The following is a 9250-nucleotide window of genomic DNA, read 5'->3' on the forward strand; positions in this document are numbered from 1 at the left end:
AATTGGTATTGATTGAATAAAAATTATATATTTTAATTAATATTTATCTTTTGTGAAAGATTAAAGTGCATGGCCGTACCTTGCATGAAATTAAGTTGTAGTATGCTTCTAAATTAGGTTTTGGCATGTTGTTTAACATACTTTAATTGAAGAGCATTTGGACAAGTATGAAGATCTAGAGATTTTAATTAAAATGATTAATTAAAATCTAATTAAGAGTTTCGTTGGCCTAATTGAGTGTTTAGCTTGATATTTGTGATAACTATGACTTATGTACTAGCATATGTTAATTTGGGACCATTTAGAGTTGTTTTTAGAATTGAGAGATTTAATTATCATGATGTAATTAAATTCTACCTTGTTGCACCATTGAATGAATCATGTAATTGACATTAATAATATGTTTAAGGCATGATTTTAGGCTTATAATGGAATTATGAGTTTATGTTCCAATATTGAATTATATTGTTATAGCGTATAACGAATCATACACTGAAGATTCGACATGTGATGTTATTATAGTGCGTAACGAATCGGGCTCTGAAGATTCGACATTGTCATCCTATAGTAGTTGTGGATTTAGAGCATGTGTTGTGTGGTTACAACCTACTTGTGCATAGAAGGTGACTTAGTGCATTATATAAATTACGTATAAGTTGTGAACTTATTTGATTATTTTGGAGTCTTGGGACATTGTTACTGTGATATGGCTAAAGTTCGGCTTTAGTGCGGGAGGTATGAGTTCTCCCCAATTGAGATAGTGCGCACTAGGGTGGTCTTCCCAGCGGGTTAATGCCAGGAATAACCAATTTGTTCTTGGTTTAGTCCGAGACATGATGTTCAAGTCTTCCACTATTTGTTTTCGCGTGCAATTCTAGGTTAACAATCATGTTTATATTGTGACTTGTGGTTTTGGTCATTGGCGATTTTGATGTTGTTAAGTACATCTATGTTTGGATGTGGTTTACTTTTAGGAAAAGTTTTGGAGGATCGCTGTTGGATACAGCTTGTTGTGGAGTTTCTCGTCGTAGTTATAACTAGGCAAGGTTTTGAGGAATCGTAGTTATAGTGGTTGTTTATCGATTGATAGAAATTGAGGAATTCTGAGGATTTAGTTATCCGTGATAGAGATGTGGATCTGATGTTTGATCATGGTGATTGGTCTTGTAGTTGATCTATTTCAGGGAGAAATGTGAAGGACTTTCGATGAAATGTCTTATTGTGAGGTTCGTTTTGATTTCTGTAGGCGTTTATTTGCTTGTCAAGTTTTGGATTCCTGATTAATGTTGTTAATAGGGGTATTTTGAGACATTGGAGATGTTGGTTTTATTGTATTGAGGATTTAAGGCCTTAAACATAGCGGTACCTATGACATTGTTGTCAGAGTTTTGGGATTGGCTAGGATAGTCTGGCCAGACATCTTTGGACCATATCTCAACTCTCATAAAATGTTGGTCTCTGTAGTGCTTTTGGTAATGATCATTTCTGACATTGATGTCATTTATATCGAGAGGTTTCTTGGGTAGACCTAGTGGGGGGCAGGTTATGAATTAGTGCCTTATACTGCCATGCTACCGTACCACCGTACAAAGTTGTGTGTTGTGGGCGAGTACTAGTTGCCGTCGATGCTACTTTATTGACGAGTAAGTGTGGGTGGGCACTAGGCACTGTCATTGCTACCACATATTTAAGTACGTCGTGGGCAGTTTCTGGTCGCTATTCGTACAGCCGCATCGTCTTGTTCGGTACCCTGATATGATACGTGGTTATCTTGGAGATCTTTTGGTGGTCGTTTTTGGATCGGTATGATGGTTCATCTAGAGGGATGTTTATGGTTGTTATCTTCCGTTCCTTTCTCTCACCTTGGGTTCTGTGTGTGAGTTCCGACTTATTGGGTGGCCGTTTAGTCACTTTCCTTTTGAGAGGTTGTCCTGTCATTAGCACGGGGGTGCGAATGACATTAGTCTGTGCGTTGTCTTTCAGCTTTGGAATTGCTTTTGTATCGCATTGTATGGGATACTCGGAGATGTACTCCGTAGTTATCCTGGTTTCGCCTTTTTGTTTTGGATGGGGCTGGATTTCGGGGATGAAATCCCTTTAAGGTGGGAAGGTTGTAAAGACCCGGATTTTCACGGATATTTTTTTTCCGTTGTCTTTCCTTTCTGAGTTCAGTTCCTTTTCGCTTAGTGTCATCTCGAGTGCTCAGGAGTGATTTCCAAGACTCTTTTTTGTGGATTGACAACTTCCTTTGAGGACCGAGTCGTTTCCGCATTTTTCGTTTTTCGACACTATTCACTTTCCGTCATTTTCCCTATTTCGTCCTTTTCCCTATTTTGTCCTTTCCCCGTTTGACACTTTGTCTGTGTAACCACACTTATTATGTTTGGAGTTGGTTTTTGACTTCATGTATCTCCTTTTTGAGTGGTTTCCACGAAATACGTATCTTTACTTTTGCAAGAAAGTACTTTGGTTGCTCCCGTTGTCCATAGGGGCATAGATGCAAAGTTCTTTGAAATTATTTTCTTTTCTTGGGGTGTTTTTCGTAAATATATTTTGAAGATTTTTTATTTCAAGGGTTTTTAAGAAAATATTTTTGGAACATATTTTCATTCTGGGCTATAAGTGCAGTTTTCACTTTTGGAGGGGCCATTGTGCAATTAATGAAAGTTATTGCAAAATGTCTTGTTTTGAGCCTGGATCCTCGTACGAGATTCATTTTCAAATTTCATCGAGTTGTGTACTCTTGGAATTTCCTCCTGGTCGATGTTTTCCAATTTCAAGGTTTTTGGCCCCAGTTTGCGCCAAACTTATTTTGGGCATAACTTTCTGTTCGGGACTCAGTTTTCAACGCCGTTTCTTTTGTTATTCATATTTTATCATTTTGAATCTTTTTCATTCACAAAGTTTTACCATTTGAGCGCGCCTGCTCAAATTTAACTTTTTCAGACCCGGCGGGGCCCATTCGAGGCACTTTTAGAGATTTCTATAAAAGGGGGGTGAGATATTTCATTTCTCATCTTCTCCCCTCTTCATGCACGACCTGGAGCTCCCATGGCAGCCCAAGGGGTGCTTCCATCTTCTCTCTCCTCTTTTGGTTCACTTTTCCTTGATGGAAAGTCTTCGGTCTTAAGGTTCGTTGTTCCCCTCGCCGTGCTCTACCTTTCCCCCTTATTAGAATTCAATTTTGTCCATTTCTTGAGTTTGGTTTTGAGGTCAAGTTATGCTTTTGATGGGGCTTTCATAGGAGCTATGTTCACGGCGTTGTCCCCAACAAAACCTAGTAGTTTCGTCGTACTCGGAGCCATTCCATTTTGATGGCTTTTGAGATTTTCATCTCAAATTGAGGTAGGAAATGTTTTAGGATTTATATGTGTTTTATTGAGTGTTTCTCATGATTATACAACTTATATGTATGCCTTGTATCAAATTTAGAAAGTTGGTAATTTTTATTTCTTTGTATAAGATTTAAAATTCATGATGATATATAACTTTGATTTGAATTGTGGCATGCTAGAAAATCATGTTTTAATATATTTGTTAACATATATTAAATTGGTATTGATTGAATAAAAATTGCATATTTTAATTAATATTTATCTTTTGTGAAAGATTAAAGTGCATGGCCATATCTTGCATGAAATTAAGTTGTAATATGCTTCTAAATTAGGTTTTGGCATGTTGTTTAACATACTTTAATTTGAGAGCATTTGGACAAGTTTGAAAATCTAGAGATTTAAATTAAAATGATTAATTGAAATCTAATTAAGGGTTCCGTTGGCCTAATTGAGTGTTTAGCATGATATTTGTGATAACTATGACTTATGTACTAGCATATGTTAATTTGGGACCATTTAGAGGTGTTTTAGAATTGAGAGATTTAATTATCATGATGTAATTAAATTCTACCTTGTTGCACCGTTGATTAAATCATGTAATTGACATTGATAATATGTTTAAGGCCTGATTTTAGGCTTATAATGGAATTATGAGTTTATGTTCCAATATTGAATTATATTGTTATAGCGTGTAATGAATCAAACACTGAAGATTCGACATGTGATGTTATTATAGTGCGTAACGAATCAAGCTCAGAAGATTCGACATTGTCATCCTATAGTAGTTGTGGATTTAAAGCATGTGTTGTGTGGTTAAAACCTACTTGTGAATAGAAGGTGACTTAATGCATTATATAAATTACGTATAAGTTGTGAACTTATTTAATTATTTTTGAGTCTTGGGACATTGTTACTGTGATATGGCTAAAGTTTGGATTTAGTGCGGGAGGTATGAGTTCTCCCCAATTGAGATAGTACGCACTAGGGTGGTCTTCGCAGTGGGTTAATGCTCGGAATAACCGATTCATTCTTGGTTTAGTCCGAGACGTGATATCCAAGTCTTCCACTATTTGTTTTCGCGTGCAATTCCTGGTTAACAATCATGTTTATATTGTGACTTGTGGTTTTGGTTATTGGCGATTTTGATGTTGTTAAGTACATCTATGTTTATGATTTTAATGAATCACTTTAATGTTGTTAAGTACATTCATGTTTATGATTTTTAATAAATCATTGTGAGCTTTTAAATGTTGTTAAGTACATTCTTGTTTTATGATTTTTAATGAATCATTATAAGCTTTTGATGTTGATAAGTACATCCATGCTATATTGTTCAAATGTAATTTAGGAATGATCCTATAGATTCATTTGGAACATTAACGTTAGGTGATATGATCACTTTTGTCGCTTTCGTATTTTAGATTTCAAACTGATGACTTGAGAATCTATATTTTCTTGTTTTGAATAACATGCTCCTACGTTGTTTGAATTGCATGAATGATGTGATTTTTGCTAGAAATGATTTTAGGTTGCTTAGGATGCTCCCTGAGTCTCACATTGACATAGATGTTAGGTGGAATGAACCACAATAATTAAATCATGCAAACTTGTAAAACGTAGGTTGATGCATGCTCATTTCCTACGAGTAGCTTTATGTTACTCACCCCTAAGATATTGGGGTATATTTCAGGTCCAGGATACAAAATTGGAGATTGCAATTGCTTGGGTGATTTGCTGAGTTGAGCTTCTTTAGAAGCATTCTTGTTCACATGCAAGTGTTAACATGTTCATGATTTGTCTTTGAAATGTAATTTTTCTAACTTGGAGGTTTGACATGTCAAATGTTGTAAATGTATTGTAATGAAACCATAGGCCATTGTAGCACATCCATTTTATCATATTACATACACTTGCATACTCACTTTGGCAAACAATACCTTCCTTGATGAAACAAAAACCTAAAGTTGCATATTTTTTTGTTTGACCCTATTCTGTTACAGGGGCATTACGGGTGTTTCAAAATGAGTTTTTTTTCATTTTTCCTTCCAAGTCACATAGAAAACTTGATTTTGAGGAGGGTTTATTTTTTGTGTTTTTGCAGAAAACATCATCTTGGCCCTCAAAAATCCATATTTTTCCAGAAAATCCATACTGCTAGGTTTTGCAAATTTTTAGTACAAATGTAGTTGGTACTATTCATCGACTTTTTCTTGAAAATCGTCACGACTAATCCGGAACTTCTGAGATATTGTGGGTGTATTTTAAGATTGAATTTTTAATTTAGGCAATTTAAAAACCTTCCGGAGCCCTATTTCCAAAACTTGGGCAGTAGCTCAGATTAGTTTTTTTTCTCTCGACCTGATTTTCTTGGGGGCATTCTGGGCATTTTATAATGCATTTTTTTTTGTTTTCGTTCATGTTTGGGGTAGAAAACTTGATTTTAGGGGGGGTTTGTTCTTTGATTTTTTCAAAAAAAGTCCGTTTAAATGCCCGTTTTTACTCTCAGTTGTAGCAGTGGTGGGTTGTCCTCGTCGGGCCGCTATGACATCATTTTGTTTTTGATCTTTCTCCTTCATCCGGACTCTAAATGATGAAATTATTGAGTCCATTATGATTAATTTTTTATTGTCTTTCCAGCGGTGAGCTCGATATCACTTGAATCCACTTTTTGTAAAATGACCATTTTGCCCCTAGGTCTTTTTTGTCCATTTTTGAAACGACACTTCTGTATTTCTTTCCTTTAGGTTTCGTGACCTTATTGAGGGTCACATTGGTGTTTAAGAGACATATTGTATCTCTAGAGACCGTTGGTTCACCTTTCGCTTCCGCATTTCGGATCCATTATCGGGTCATCTTTTGGTCATCACTGACGCATCGGGTTTACAAAACTTGGGCCGTCACAAGTGGTATCAGAGCTCCTAGGTTCGAAAACCTTAAGACGATGGGTTTTGGGTGCATATCATGCTTTTGTTGCCATACTCTATGTGTTTATATGCTTTATGATAACATGTTTTGGTTGATGACATGTTTATGTGCTTACGTGGTACATATTGTATGCCGTTCGTTTAGCATTGTTTTATTCTAATGTAAAGAGCATGACATGTGACGTATGCTAGATTAGAATTGTATAGGCATAATTGTGTTGCATATTTGGCATGACACGGCATTGGTCATTGAGGCACGAGTTGAGGTTGATGGTGATTGTAGTCAAAGTTTCGTGACAGTATAAGTTGTTGTCGACCTTTTTAAGGTAGGTGGATGGTCACCTTTTGTTTCGGCTCTCATGAGATGAGTTGTTTGGCGTTACCATAGTGCTGGATTTGTTGGTTTGGGGCCATTATGAGGTTATGGACCTCTTAGGATCCTTGGTTATTCAGGATGATTCCTCTGGAACTTGCATTTTTCGTGGGCGGGTACATTGTGGGTGGTTGCATAGCACTGTCATGCTACCGTACTGGCATGCTACATGTGTAGTTCAGATGGAATCAGTGTCGATTTTGTTTTGATAGGCGTTGTCCTTTTGATCGATGATGATGGTGTTTGTTTTGGGGATCAGTCGTAGTGATTGATTTGGTTGTTGCTGGTATGGCCATAGTTGCCATTTCCTTTAGAGTTCCCCTTGCGTGATGACGCTTTTAGGATTAAATCGATTGATTGATGTTTCAGGTAGAGAGAGTATTGCACTGTTAGTGTCACTTGTAGTGTCACCCTTAGATTCAGAGATGGATTATAAGAGTCTTACCATTGTGGTAAGGGCTCACGTTTGTTTTGAGACAGGTTGTTGTTGCATTGGTTTTTGGAGTCAGTGTATGGCTAGGACTGGTCCTTCCTTTTTACCTAGGCACTCTAGGACACGATGTCCATAAGGTTCATTATTGCCTCACTTTTGTTTTCTGCAGTTTCATTTACTACCATGTTAGTAGTATGATTTATGATGTTGTGATGCATGAGTAGATTGAGGTGTATCCATATTTTCCTCCTTATTGTGTGGTATTAACATGCCTTCCGTATATGCTTAGAGATGTCATACTATTATTACATTTTAATGACATGTTTTTGTGCTTACGTGGAGACGTGTTGCATGTACCTTTGATTTTTATCTATGTGAGTAGATTTCTTTCTGGTAGTTGCATTCCTTGTCACATGCATGACTTCCAGGTTTGGGTTCCCTTTTGTTTCTCCTCAGTCGCACGTAGTGTGTATGTGGGTTTCCGTAAGAGTTTCATTGTGAGATTCCTTATAGTGGAGTTATCACATTTGTTCCATCTTGAGCTGTCCACTTCCCTAAGGTAGGAAGGATGCTCCATTTTCGTGTTGTCATATCGACACTTGTAGGAGCATAGGGTTTCTTCTCTTTTCTTGGTTCGTGTTAAGGACTTTACAAGGAGTGAGTCTCTTCTTTTCATTGCGTTGTGCATAGTTCTTGGTAGGTTGGTCCGTGAGGATCACCATTGTTGTTTTGAGTCCTTGGTGAGGATTTGATGGATTTTGGTTAACTTACTTCTATGTAGGGGGTGAAGTCTTCGACCTTATTGTCTTTTATTTTAGAGATGGGGTTGTGGTGTTGTCCTTTTTAGGACTAGTGGTTCCCTTTCTTTCGTGTCTTCCTTAGGGAGTTTTTGCTGTGGTTATTGACAAAATTGTAGTGCTCGGAGTGAGTTGATTGGTGTGAGATCATTTTATGGGGACTTGTGTCCATATCATTGAGGATTTGTTTGATTGTGAGGTGAGCTCGATGCTCTTTTAAGAATGCCTTTTAGAGACTTGTTTCTTTTTTCGAGGTCTGGATGTGGTTAACTTTTAGGAGGAGTTTTGGAGGATCGCTGTAGGATACGGCTTGTTGTGGAGTTTCTCGTCCTTGTTATAACTAGCCATGGTTTTGAGAAATCGTAGTTCCAGTGGTTTTTTATGGATCGATAGAAATTAAGGAATTCTGATTTAGCTTGGTGTTGCCAAGCATGGTTTTGAGAGATTCATCTTGTGACCTTAGTTGTTGGCATTTTGATGTGTGTGCCATTTGGTGAATTTGTATTTTGAGGATTTAGTTATCCGTGATAGAGATGTGGATCTGATGTTTGATCATGGTGATTAGTCTTGTAGTTGATCTATTTCAGGGAGAAATGTGAAGGACTTTCGATGAAATGTCTTATTGTGAGGTTTGTTTTGATTTCTGTAGGCGTTGATTTGCTTGTCAAGTTTTGGATTCCTGATTAATGTTGTTAATAGGGGTATTTTGAGACATTGGAGATGTTGGTTTTGTTATATTGAGGATTTAAGGCCTTAAGCTTAGCGGTACCTATGGCATTGTTGTCAGAGTTTTGGGATTGACTAGGATGGTCTGGCCAGACATCTTTGGACCATATATCAACTCTCATAAAATGTTGGTCTCCGTAGTGCTTTTGATAATGATCATTTTTGACATTGATGTCATTTGTATCGAGAGGTTTCTTGGGTAGACCTAGTGGGGGGCAAGTTATGAATTAATACCTTATACTGCCATGCTACCGTACAACCGTACAAAGTTGTGTGTTGTAGGCGAGTACTAGTTGCCGTCCATGCTACTTTACTGACGAGTAAGTGTGGGCGGGCACTAGGCAATAACAATAATTAAAAGATTTCAACTCTCATAACTTATTTAATTATTTTGGAGACTTGGGACATTGTTACTGTGATATGGCTAAAGTTCGGCTTTAGTGCGGGAGGTATGAGTTCTTCCCAATTGAGATAGTGCGCACTAGGGCGGTCTTCCCAGTGGGTTAATGCCCGGAATAACCAATTTGTTCTTGGTTTTGTCCGAGACGTGTTGTCCAAGTCTTCCACTATTTGTTTTCGCGTGCAATTCCAGGTTAACAATCATGTTTATATTGTGACTTGTGGTTTTGGTTATTGGCAATTTTGATGTTGTTAAGTACATC

Source organism: Cornus florida, unplaced genomic scaffold, assembly GCF_030987335.1.
Source record: "Cornus florida cultivar Cherokee Brave unplaced genomic scaffold, ASM3098733v1 CherokeeBrave_3.0.0_Hap2_Chr10, whole genome shotgun sequence".
NCBI lineage: Eukaryota > Viridiplantae > Streptophyta > Magnoliopsida > Cornales > Cornaceae > Cornus > Cornus florida.